The sequence below is a fragment of the Petaurus breviceps genome, unplaced genomic scaffold (genome assembly GCF_028583685.1).
Source record: "Petaurus breviceps papuanus isolate PSGF00001 unplaced genomic scaffold, PetGlider_PUasm1.0 63, whole genome shotgun sequence".
Taxonomy (NCBI): domain Eukaryota; kingdom Metazoa; phylum Chordata; class Mammalia; order Diprotodontia; family Petauridae; genus Petaurus; species Petaurus breviceps.
The window spans coordinates 3,662,583-3,676,553 of record NW_027186418.1 but is presented as its reverse complement, the minus strand read 5'-3'; the positions used below and the strand labels follow the sequence as shown (position 1 = coordinate 3,676,553).

Sequence of the window (13,971 nt, the reverse complement as noted above, 5' to 3'; positions counted from 1 at the left end):
AGAGAGAGAGATTGAGAGAGAGAGAGAGAGAGAGATTGAGAGAGAGATAAACATGGGAAAATAGGATAGAGGGAAATGCAAAATCAGTAATCATAACTGTAAATTTTTTTTTACAGCAAATTTCTCTGATAAAGGACTCATTTCTCAAAAATATGGAGAATTGATTCAAATGTTTAAGAATACAAGTCATTCCCCAACTGATAAATAGTCAAAAAATATGAACAGGAAGCTACCCGATAAAAAAATTAAAGCTATCTATTATTACATGCAAAAATGCTCTAAATCACTATTGGTTATAGAAATGCAAATTAAAACAACTCTGAGGAACCACCTCATACCTATCAGATGAGCTAATATGACAGAAGAAGAAAATGACAAATGTTGGGGGGGGGATGTGGAAAAATTGGCATCCTAATGCATACTGGTAGAGTTGTGAACTGGTCCAACCATTCTGGAGAACAATTTAAAACTATGCTTGGGGGTGGCTAGGTGGTACAGTGAATAGAGTACCGGCACTGGAGTCAGGAAGACCTGAGTTCAAATTTGGCCTCAAACACTAAAAATTTACTAGCCATGTGACCTTGGGCAAGTCACTTAACCTCAATTGTTCTACCTTCCCCCCTCTAAAAAAGAAAAAAAAGAAATATATTAAAGATGTTAAAACATTAAAAAAAACTATGCCCAAAGAGTTATAAAACCATGCATATCCTTTGACCCCACAATACTACTACTAGGTCTGTATCCCAAAGAGATTTTTTTTTTTAAAGAAAAAGATCCTATTTGTACAAAAATATTTATGGCAGCTCTTTTTGTGGTGGCAAAGAACTGGAAATTGAGGGGATGTCCATCCATTGGGGAATGGCTGAACAAATTGTGGTATATGAAGTGTGATGACATACTATAAGAAATGATGAGCAGGATGCTTTCAGAAAATCCTGGAAAGTCTTAGATGAATTGATGGAAAGTGAAGTGAACAGGACCAGAAGAACAGTGTACATGGTAACAGCAATATTTTATGATGATCAGCTATGAATAACTTAGCTCTTCTCAGCAATACAACAATCCAAGACAATTCTGAAGGACTTACGATGAAAATGCCATCCACCTCCACAGAAAGAACTGATGGAGTCTGAATGCAGATTGAAACATACTTTTTTAAACTTTATTTTTCTTGGGGAATTTTTTTGGCCTGTATTTTCTTTCACAACATGACTAATATGGAAATATGTTTTGCAAGATGGCACATATATAACCTATATCAAATTGCTTGCCTTCTCAAGGAGAAGAGTGGAAAGAGAACAAAGGAGAAAATTTGGAACTCAAAATTTAAAAAAAAGAATGTTAAAAATTGTTTTTATATGTAATTGGAAAAATATTTAAAAAATTTCAAACAATAGAGATACAAGAAATTAAGGCAATTATAAAGAAATTTTTAAGCAGGGAAATAAATTCCCTCATGTTTTTATGGGATGAAAAGGCTAAGCATTTACATGGTACAGTGGATAGAACACTGGACCTGGAGTCAGGTACAGTTGAGTTCAAATTCAGCCTCACACACTTATTAACTATGCGACCTTGTTGAGTCCCTTAACTTCTTTTTGCCTCAATTTCCTCAGGTATGGAGATCAGCCTTAGCAGAGTTGTTGTGAGCATCAAATGAGGCAATATTTGTAAAAAGTGCTTAGCACAGCACAGTGCCTGGTACATAGTAGGTGCTATATAAATACTTATTCCCTTCCCCCTTTCCCTACATCCTGCATGAATTGATGTACAGCTCCCCCTATCTGGGTTACCCCCTTTATACTTACAGGTTTGGTCCCCTGGGGCATGGCTATCCCAGGCTCTGTGGATTTCCACTCCTAAAACTTTTTTTTTTTAAAGCAATCGGGGTTAAGTAACTTGCTCAAGGTTACACGGCCAGTTACTTTTGGGTGTGGTGCTGAGTATCTGAGTCCGGATTTGATCCAGGTCATCCTGACACTGGAGCCAGTGCTCTTACTCGCTGTGCTACCTGGCCGCCCCTCACTCCTAAAACTCTATCTCACTAGACCCCACAGATGAATTTACCTTTAGATGTCAGAAGACACAATTAACTCACAGCAAAGGCATTTACTGAAATGGAATAGAAACAACAATGATTACAAAACATCCTTCCTTAAACCTGGGACACACTGTCTTGTAAATACACAGAGCAACAGCAGAAACATTGGGTACACACAGAATATACTTGTAGAGAGGTACATAAATGGCCAAGGCAACTCCCACCTTCAGTTTCAATATTTTTTCTCTTCTTGTGGTATCCTCATGCTGCTGCCCTGGACACTGCTGAGCAGGGTCTTCCTTTGGGGTTTCCTCCTCAGCTCCACTCTAGTTATAGTTATAGACTACACTCACTGGGCATGTGGGTGATATTCCCTGCCCCACTACCTGTACCCTTTCTTCCTGCATGCTAGAAGAGGCAAAAGAAAAGCTTATAAGAGAGTGCCTCTCAAGAACTCAGTTTTACATCTATAGCAAGTTCTCTTTTTGAATTCCAGACATGTCCCCTTCCTTCTTTTTTTAATTGATCTTTGGCCAGACAATTGTTAGTCACCCGATACAGTTATCCTTTCCATATCTAGGGGGTTAGGGGCATGGCACCCTGGAGATCTTGAAAATTGGCACAAAATTTTTGGCCCTCCCTTCATGCCAGAGAAGAAATCTGAATTTTTCCTTTTAGTTTTATGGGGTGTTTACAGTGTAAAATTTGGGTTAAGTATTCGATTGCAGGCTATTTTTAGGTCGATGTTAAGTCAAAATACAATATGAAAACGTAAAAAAAAATAAGAAATGAAAATTAAATTTAAAAATGAAAAAAATTTGAGGAGAATAATAGATGACTTCAATGCCTTCAACATGGAATTCATGGAGTTCTCGGTGGCCAGGAGCATTAAAGGGTAATCCTTTGCTGGGCAGGTATTTTCTAACCTCCAGCAGAAAACACTGATGGAACCAGTCAAGGAAAAGTGCTTTGGTTGTCCATGCTTTCTTATGAACATCCAGAAGAGAGGTTGCTGGTACTTGTCCTCTCCTTTTAAAGGTCTAAGGTTAGCAACTTTATATATCAGGATTGTTTTTATTATGAATGCCACGACATTGGCATATAAAAGGAAGGTTACCCTACCCTTTTTGGCTTTAAAACCTGGGGCTCGCTTCTCTTCTCCACTGATGTATGTCCTCTGAGGCATTTTTTCCCCCAACATAGGGTAGTTTTGTCAGCATTGAATATCTGTTCTGGTTTGAAGCCCTTCTCTTCAATCAATTTCTTCAGGGTTTCAGGAAACTCCCTAGCTGCCTCCTGATTGGCAGATACCACCTCTCCCGTTACTTTTACATTATATAGGATAAAACTTTAAAAAAAAGGAAGGAATGAGTCACTCTCAGTTTTGTGTTGAGGATGGTTTACAGTGGTACGAGCCACTTAAGGTTTCCTTGTCCTTTGAAAGGGCAAAAAACTGGATTCATCATTATCTCTTATTACTTTCTCTTTCCAGTAGTTTTTTTTTTTTAATCATGTCCAACTCTTCATCACTCCATTCTGCTGGAGGTTAGAAAATACCTGGTCAGCAAAGGATTACCTTTTAATGCTCTGGGCCACCCAGAACTCCATGAATTCTATGTTGAAGACATTGAAGTCATTTATTTTTTTTTAAACCAATTAGGGTTAAGTAACTTGCTCAAGGTTACACGGCCAGTTATTTCTGGGTGTGGTGCTACCTATCTGAGCCCGGATTCCATCCCAGGTCTCCCGACTCTGGGGCTGGTGCTCTTACTCACTGCACCACCTGGCTGCCCCTGAAGTCAGCTATTATTCTCCTCAAATTTGTTTCATCATTAAATTTTAATTTCTTAATTTTTTACTTTTTCATATTGCATTTTGACTTAACATTGACCTACAAATAGCCTGTGACCAAATACTTAACCCAAATTTTACAATAAAGTAATGTAAACACCCCATAAAAGAAAAAGAAAAAGTTCAGACTTCTTCTCTGGCATGCCTTCTACAATTTATTTTATAGATGAGGAAACTGAAGCAAACATGGTTAAGTGACTTGCCCAGGGTCACACAGCTAAGAAGTGTCTGAGGCCATATTTGAACTCAGGAAGATGAGTCTTCCTGACTCCAGGCCCACACTCTAGCCATGTGTCACCTAGCTGCCCTTAATTTTTCTTTACATCCTGTTATTTCATCAAGTGGACTGAAGGGACTCATTTGCTCTGAGGGTCCCTTATATGATTTCTAGAATTGAGGCACAAAAGATGGTCTCACAAACCAACCAACCAACCATAATAATAATGCCATCATTTAAATGCACTTCAAAGTTTGCAAAGAGCTGGATCCACAGGATTTCACTGGCTCTTTACAAAAACTCAGTGAGTTGGGTGTTATTATCATTCTCACTTTAGAGTTAAGGAAAATGAGGCTGAGAGAGATTAGGAGATCTTCCCAGGGTCACCCGACTAGGACGTGGCTGAGGTAGAACCTGACTTTGGGTCTTCCTGAGTTTTCAGTTCTCTTGCCCACCATGATACTTAGCTAGAAATAAAGAAAAATAATGGGAAAGAAATGAAATCTAGATATATGTGAACACAGAAATACTATAGAGAAGGAAACTCAACTTTTCCTTTCATGAGGTAGAAGAGAGAATAAAGAAAGGACAGCTCAGGATACAGCTACTGAATGGGAGGGTAGAATAGAGAAGAGATGTAGAAAAATCAAAGGAAATTGTGTGTGTGTGTGTGTGTGTGTGTGCATGAAAGGATACAACAACTGAGTGTTACTCAAGTTAAAAGGTTGAGTAGGGAGCAATGGATAGGGAGAGATTTTGAACCACACACCTGAATAAGGAGAGAAAAATGTCAAAAAGAAGTTGGAGCAAAAATTATAGATAGAGCAATAGATAGATAATAGATGGAAGGATGAATGGATAGGTAGATTTAAGTAATGATTTAAACAAAATCAAGATGCTTTAAAAGAACAGATGAACAGGAGTGAGGACAGAGTGGGAGTCTATGGAAAAAATAATAGAAATGGAGACTTCTGGCTAAGATGCAGTCATCTTAAAACTTCACTGTGCAAACTGCCTAGATTCCACATATGTATTTCAGTGAAAACCTAAGATGTTCACCAAACCAATCAATGATCAAAAAATCCAATGAAAAGCTACAGTAAGTGACTTATCCCACCAGAACTTCAGAAAAAGTCAGCCAGAAGTTCACATGCAATAGGACAGGGAATCACTGGGGAAGCCAGTGACAGGACAGGTAAATAACCTTCTAGTGAGACCAGCAATGGGTCATAAACATATATAGTATGCAAGGCTCTTTGTCTAGAGTCTACGCCAGACGCGTACGTTCTCAAAGTGGGTGATAATCACTCTGTAGGGGGCACAGGACCAATACAGAAGGGCGGGAGTAGCTTCAGGTGTAACTGGGGGGTACTGAATAAAAATAAGGAGGGGGTGGAAGCATAAGGAAAGAAGAAAAGAAAATGTTGAAAAACCATTCATGTTTGTTTCATCTATTATGTAACAGAGCTCAAGTCGTAGTGATTACATTATTTTCCAAATATACACACAAAATGCAAGTTATAACTGATCAGTGGTCAAGTTCCCTGACAGTTCTTGACAAGCAAGTGTTGGAAGGCAAGCATATAGTGAGTGAATCGTGGGGAAGTCCAGCATGCATCAGCAGGAATACGTGTGTGTAATGACTTGTTTATGATATGATACTATCTGGTTACATGAAGCAATATCATATCATTAAAATTTCAATACAGGAAACACTCCCCCCCATACACACAATTTTGCAATACATTTTTAAATTTAAGATGCATCATTTAAAAAAAATCTATATCTTTTTGAAGTGATGCAAATTTAAAAACATCAAACATTAAAGGTTAAAGAAAGTAAATTTCCAGGTGGGAGGAGTAATTTTTTTTTTCTGGAAAGGGAACAGTAGGCCAAATAAGTTTGGGAACCTATGGTAGAGGGGAAGATTTGAAGGGTTGTGGAGGGAGACCCAGAAAGGTTAGAAAGCCCAAAGGGTCAGAAAGCTTCAGAGTGAGGTCCTTGAAAGCCTTAGGGAGAGGAAGTGATGAGAGTAGCAGGAGATGGGGCAGTCTACCTGCCCAAGCATTCTAAGGCTCCTATATTTTATACTGAGATGACATAGAGGATCCCAAATATTCAATGTCCTGAAACTCAAACAAAGTAAGGGCCAGCGAGGGAACTCAAGGGATCAAATTGAGACCAAGCAGAGCCAACAACCCCACCCAAAAGCACAGCAAAAGGCAGAACTTGGCCATGGCACAACATCCCAAATCAAGAACCAAAGCTGGAGAGATAAATTAAAAAAAAAAACAACCAATGTAAAAAATCATTGTAGATTTAGAGATTCCCCCCCAAAAAAAAGAACAAGTAATTAATTCCACTACATTTGTGATCAAAGACTCAAACCAAAAAACAAAATACAAAATATTTTCCACAAATACAACATAAATACCTAGAAAATATGAAGCAGGAGATAAAACATAAAATAAAAATTATGGAGGAAAGAATTGGAATATGTAGTTTAGAACAGAAGGACCACTTGGTAAACCTTACCCAAGAAACCAATTCCTTCAAAGCAAAAAGAGACTAAATACTAAATCAATGACTCCATGAGATGGAAATATTAGAATGAAATAAAAAGATTAAAAAAAGAGAAGAAAATGTTAAGATCATCTGCTTTTAGACACAACTGGCCTAGAAAACAGTCAAGGAGAGAGAATTGAAGAGTCATTGGCCTTCTTGAAAAACATAATTTTTTTGAAAAGGCCTGGAAACCATATTTTAAGGAATCAAATGATAACTACCCCTATTTATTAAAGTCAGAGGACAAAGTGAAAGTAGAATAAATCCATCAATCATTCCTGAAAACAAAACAAAATAAAACCTCAAAGGAATAGTTCCAGAAACATTGTAGCCAGAACTTGGACCTTTCATGTTAAAGAAAAAATAGTGAAAGTAATAAAGAAAATGTTAAAGTGTAAAGGAGCTACAGTTGACTACACAAGACCTGGTGGCTTTTACTATGGGAGATTTGGAATATAATATTCCCAAAGGCAAAAGATACTGGCTTGCATCCAAGAATAACTTACTTTTCAAAGCTCAGTGTGATCTGACGGGAGAAAAATGGACCTTTAATGGTAATGAACATTTTTGACAAAGGTGTCAAACATGCAGCCTGTGAACTACATGAAACCCACAGCATTTCTGAGTACATACAAACTGAACCATATTAAAATGTAACTGGGAAATATTTAACAAAATAAAAAAAAATACAATGAAGCCTAGATAATATTACATTGTAATAACTAAGCCAATATACAGCTCTCAGGGATCCTTATGTATAGACAGATGATGGCCCCTATTTCTATTTGAGTTTGATGTCACTCATAGGGAGTACTTTGAAGCATTTCTTATGAAAAAACCAGAGCTCAGTTGGAATTTTGAAATACAAACAAAACAATCAAGAGAAACCTAGAAAGGTAAATTTATTTGAGCTGGAAGGAGTTATGTGGTGATGAAATGTTAATGTTTAATAGGGGGAAAAGAGATGTGTTCCTTCAGAACCTTAATGTCTTCAAAGAATATTTGAGTTAAATAAGACACGGAAGATCTGAGAGGTGGATTGATTCTGTTCTGAGGGTTTGCAGAGGTGAAAGGGAAAGAAGGAATATACTACTGTAGAAAGGAAGAAGAAGGGGGTTGTTCAGTTGTGTCTGACTCTTTGTGACCTTATTTGGGGTTTTCTTGGCAAAGATACTGAAATGGTTTGGCATTTCCTTTTCCAGCTCATTTTACAGATGAGGAAACTGAGGCAAACAGGGCTAAGTAACTTGTCCAGAATCACACATCTAGTAAGTGTATGAGGCTGTATTTGAACTCATGAAGAGGAGTCTTGATGACTAGGCTTGGCATTTTATCCACTGTACCACCTAACTGCCTAAGAAAGAGTCAGAAGTTATTATTTTTCATAATTGGTGGGTGAGAGTAAAATACACAAACATGGAGCAAGGCATTGAGGGAACAAGCATGAGATGAAGCTCACTATTGTTTGAACCAAACAAAGAGGGGGGAGGGGTTTGCACGTACATACACAGGGATTTGCATGCACTCTTAAAGAGTTTGGTATAATTATATCAAAATCAACAAGCAATTAAGTGGGAACTGGGAGAAGAGAGGCTTTAGAGGGAGGACACTTAATACCAGGGAGGAAATAGTTCCAAGTAAAACAAACTTCTTGATATTCAGGGAAGAAAAAAAAATTAAAGTAAAGAACTGGAAATTAAAAGGGGGCCCATCAATTAAGGAATAAGTTGGGTATATATAAATGTAATATAACATTCTTCAACTATAATGGAGTATTGAAACATAAAACTATTAATGATAAAATAAGTTAAATCAGGACATCTTGGAAATTTTAAACAGATGCAAAGTGAAGTGAGTGGAATTTGGATAACAATTTATAAAATGACAACAACATAAATAAAAATAACTTTGAAAGGCAAGAACCACTATCAGAGCCATGACTTGTCTCTAGAGGATCTAGGACCTAGGCCTGCTATTTTCTCTCTTGTATGGAACCATAGGTATTCTATTCTTTGTCACCTCCTGGCAAAAAAGTGATGAACTCAAGATGCAGAAAGAGAACTGCATTTTTGGACATGGCCAATGATCTAATTAATTTTGCTCAACTATTCTGCTTTGCTAAAAAAAAGGTTTTTTTCTTTTCATTTTAATTGGGAGGAGGGGTTCAGGTGATGAAGGAATTTGCAATAGGAATGCCATAAAAAGAAGAAAAGAAAAAAGAAGTCCAATGAAATATTTAATACATGTACAGCAGGGAATAGAAGTTAGTTCAGAAAGAAACTCAGAAAAGCAGGATAGTTTTGTAACAATTTTGAATAATTATATACTAAAAAAAGCAACTAGTATGGAATGAAGATTCATGGTTTCGTATACAATCTTCTCTGAACTCTGTTGTATACGTGAAAACACTTGTTTTGAGGGGCGGGATCTGTTAAGTTCAAGAATAAAAACCCAAAATTAAAGAGGGGGTGGGGAGGGAGAGGGAGTGAAAGAGACAGAGAGACACAGAGAGAGACAAAGATATAGAAACACAGAGAGGAGAATGAGGGAAAGTGGAAGAGAGAAAGAGAGGAGAGAGAGAGGGAGAGAGGAGAGAGAGAGAAAAGGAGAGAGAGAGAGAGAATGAGAAAGAGAGAGAGAATGAGAGAGGGAGAATGAGAGAGAGAGAGAGAATGAGAGAGAGAGAATGAGAGAATGAGAGAGAGAGAGAGAGAGAGAGGGAGAGAGGAGAGAGAGAGAAAAGGAGAGAGAGAGAGAGAGAGAGAGAGAGAGAGAGTGAGAGAGGGAGAATGAGAGAGAGAGAGAGAGTGAGAGAGAGAGAAAGAGAGAGAGAGAGAGAGAGAGAGAGAGAGAGAGAGAGAGTAAGGGAGGGAGAATGGGGAGAGAGAAGATTTCAGCTTGATACAAGGGAAACTCTTCTGACAATTAGAGCCTTCCATAACTCATTTGTTCACCCACCCTGGAAGTCTTCAAGAAGAGCCTGGGTGGACCTTTGTTAGGAATGTTGTGGAAGATTCCTGGTGAGGTACACATTGAACCTGATGGCGTTTAAGGGCCTTTATAAAAGCTAAGATGTGGAACCAGCTCTCTCGGGCCATTCTGCTTTGTTTCCCTTGCCACAAAACTGAGTGGGTTGTACCAGATCAACAAGCATCCACTCCATCAACAAGCATTTATTAAGCGCTTACTCTGTGGCAGTTGTTGAACTGAGGGCTGGATGGCCTCCAAGGGCCTTCCTATCTCTCCATCCTACTGCCCTATGTAAGAGAGAAACCGGCCTAGGAACACAGTGTGAAGTTGCAACACACATCTGATGCTGCTGCTTGAGTTCAACAGGAGGACATCATAGAGACATGTCCCCTTCCCCATCCCCCACACTGCATCTTGAGAACAGTGCAGCAAAGTGGAAAGAACATTGATTACATTGTCATTAGGAGTCCTGCATCTAAATTCTGACTCTCCTATTTAATAACCATGACATCTTGGGCAGGTTGCCTCCCTTGTCAGGATCTCAGTTTTCCCATCTGTGATATGAGTGTTTTTTGTTTTTTATGGACTGGTCATGTCTGACTCTTCATGACCACATTTGCGGTTTTCTTGGCAAAGATACTGAAATGGTTTGCTATTTCCTTTTCCAGCTCATTTTGCAGATGAGGAAACTGAGGCAAACAGGGTGAAGTGACTTACCCAGGGTTACAAAGATCACATTTGAATTGGGTCTTCTTGACTCCAGAGCTGGCACTCCATCTACCATATGAGTAGATTAAACTAACGGATTTCTCAGGTCTCTTCCAGCTCTCATTCTGAATAGTCCTACGTAATATTGAAAATAGCATTTCCAGGAACACTGTGTGGACTTGTATAGGGACATTATTAGTCAATGCCTGATGCATCGGTTCAGAGGAAGGGCACGGCCAAGACAGCCTCTCCCCATCCCATCCAGTGGCCAAACCTTTTTCCCTTTGTGGCTTTTCTTTAAGCAAACAGAACATCAGGTTCTGCCTTCCCTGCACAATTTTCATGGGATAGGATTGGAAAATTGAAAGAGCACAAATAAATGAAAAGGCCAGGTAAAGCCAGACCAGAATGGCCCAAGTTTGGCATCAGCAGAACTGGGTACAAATCCTGGTCTCTGATGTTTAACTGGTTTCACAGCTTAGGGCAAAACACTTTCATTCTCATGGCCTCAGGTTTTCATCTGCAAAATGAGCAAATGTTCTGGGAGGGAGTGTCCTAGATGGCCTAGATGGAGATCGGTTAGAGCTGCAGCTCCAGGCAGTGACTTCAGATTCTGCTGTCTCCTCCAACAATCCTTGGTTCACTTGAGAAGGGGGCAATCAACAGTGGCAGAAAAAGGGCAGGCTTTGGAGTCAACCCATTTAGGGTCAAGGTCTGGCTCTGCCATTTACTAACTGTATGACCTCATGTAAATCACTTAATCTCTCTGGGCCTCAGATCCCTCATTTGTTAAAGGACAGGTTGGACTGGATGATATCAATCCCATTTTCCACCCTAAGCTTCAGTCCTGCATCACCATCTGCCCATGAGGCATTTCAAACTGGATGTCCTGGGCATGAAACTCGGTATGTCCAAAACTGAATTATTGAGTTTTTCCCACAAATTCTTCCCTCTCCCCAAATTCCCTATTTCTTTTGAGGGCGCCACCACTGCTCTTGGTCACCCAGGTTTGCAAAATCAACATTATCCTTAACTCTTTCCTTTCACCCTACTTATTCGATCTGTTGTCAAATCTTAAATCGAAAATATCTTTTTTATCTGATTCCTCTTCACTGCCCAGCTGCCACCTTAATTCAGGCCCTTATCACCTCTGCTGCAGCAGCCTTACTGGTCTCCCTTCTTCAAGGTTCTCACTCTTCCAGCCCAGCCTACACATTGCTGCCAAAATAACTGTCCTTAAGTACAGATCTGAGCATGCGACTTCTCAGCTCAACTGATTCCAGTGTCCCCCTATTGCCTCCAGGTTCAAACACAAACTCCTCAGTTTAGCTTTTAAAGCTCATAACAACCTGGCTTCAACCAAACTCTCCAGCCTCACTGGACATCACTTCTCCTCTTGCACGGTCAGACTGTTCTCCCTCTGCTCCTCTCACATGGCACTGTCTTCCGTCTTCATGGCTCTATGCAAAAGACCATTCTATAATGCTGGAGGGTAGTCCTTCCATGCGTCTGCTTCATAAATTCCCTTTCCTTTAAGATAAAGCTCAGGCATTGTTTTCTGTATGGATTCTTTCTTGAACCATCCATTTGCTAGTGTTCTTCTTCCTAAACTGCCTTGTATGTGATCACTTGTGTATACTTGTATTTATTAGCTTTACATCTCCGCTGTATGTGTGCATACATGTGCTGGTCTGACTCCTCGTGAGTAGGTGTTGTTCCGCTTTTCATGCTTATATCCCTAGTACCTTAACATAGTGCCAGGCCCATAGTGGTGCCCAGAAAGTGCTTACTGATCAACTGATTGATTCTAAAGTCCCTTCTACCTCTAAACCATGTTCTTAGTTTCATCTTCCTGCCTCGGCGCATTATTGGAATGACTGGTAGACATGAGGAGCAAACTTTGCCATGGGGAAGAACTCAGTGAATTTTTAATCTCAGTTTCCTCCCCTTTATTTTGTTTTCTTCAATCAATATCTTCAAGATATTGTGCTAGGTTCAAGGGATATAGACAAAAATGAAATGAATAGATGCTTTTCAGGAGATTGCATTCTACAAGTGGGATTCCATCTCTAAGTAAAATGCAAGGTGGCTTGAGGAGAGTGAGAACAGGCATTTGGGAAAGCTTCCAGTAGGTGGTGGTACCTGAGATGAACCTTGAAGGAAGCCAAGGATTCTAAAAAGTGGGGTTGAGGAGGAAATTTTGGTACAATGTTATGGTGATAGGAGAAGACAGAGTCAGAAAACTATAGATGTAGTCTGTGCAGGTAGAATAAGTAGAGGGAATGAGAATGACAACAATTATGTATAATGTAGAAAGGCAGGATAGGGCCAGATTGTGGATGCCTTTAAATGCCAGGATAAGGAGATAGCTAGGTGGTGCAATAGAAAGGGCATGGGACTTGGAATCAGGAAAAACTGAATTCAAATATGGCCTCAGACTTTTAACCTTTCTATAAAATAGGGATAATAATATCACTTACCTTCCAGGGTTGTTATGAGGATAGGATGAGATAGCAATTTGTAAAACTCTTTGCCAGCCTTAAGGTAGAATACAATTGTGAGTTATTATTATTATGTTTTATCTGGAAAGAGTTAAGACACCTCTTAACTGATCAACAGACATTAATAAGTTTCTACTATGTGCCACACACTGTTTAGGGTACTAGGGATACATGTACAAATGTTGACATAATTCCTGCTTGCAGGAAGCATACGTTCTAACATTAATTAGGAGGCTACTGCAATGTGATGAGAACCTGAACTAAGGTAACAGTTGAGTGAGGGTGGGAAAGGGGTCAGATGTGAGAGATGTAAAGGCAAGACAGAGTAATATTTAGCAACTAGAATATGTATAGTGAGGCTCAAAGATAATGTCACAGTTATGAACATGGAAGACTGGAAGGATGATGGTATCTGTGATAGAAATAAGGACATCTGGAAGAGGGGAAGGTTTGGGAGGAAACATATGAGTTCAGTTTTGGATACGTTCAGTTTAAGATTTTTTTCTGGGACATCCTGTTTGAAATGTCCAAAAGTTGAATGGTGATGTGAGGCTGAAACACAGGGGGAGACACTGGGGGCTGACTGGAGATAATGTATGCACATGCATACACACATACACACACACATGCAAGCACAATATACATTTTGTTGTTCATTGTTTCAATTGTGTCCAACAATTTGTGACCCCATTTGGGGTTTTCTTGGCAAAGATTCTGGAGTGGTTTGACATTCCCTTCTCCAGCTCATTTTACAGATGAGGAAACTGAGGCAGACAAGGTTAAAGTACTTGCCCAGGGTCACATAGCTAAGAAGTATCTGAGGCAAGATTTGAACTTGGGAAGATGAATCTTCCTGTTTCCAGACCCACTACTCTATCCACTCCAACCATCCAGCAAGAACAAGTTATTATGTGTTACATAATTGTAACTTCAAAAAGCACAATTTCAGATGCATGTGATCCATTATTTACATCAAGCAGGACCTAGTTGTTTCACTGTGGTCTGGATATTCCTAGAACTTAGCATATATCTGGCATATAGTAGGTACTTAACCTAACTGGTACACACACTTGTATATATGTATGTATATACAGATACACATATATATGTGTGCATAT

At 39.3% G+C, this 13,971-nt stretch overlaps 1 protein-coding gene across 1 annotated transcript in view; it reads right to left on the bottom strand.

Moving 5' to 3' along the window:
- LOC138173648 (uncharacterized) overlaps positions 1 to 13,971 on the bottom strand; it is a 146,562-nt gene that overhangs the window by 129,390 nt on the left and 3,201 nt on the right. The gene's annotated exons all lie outside the window — the stretch shown is intronic.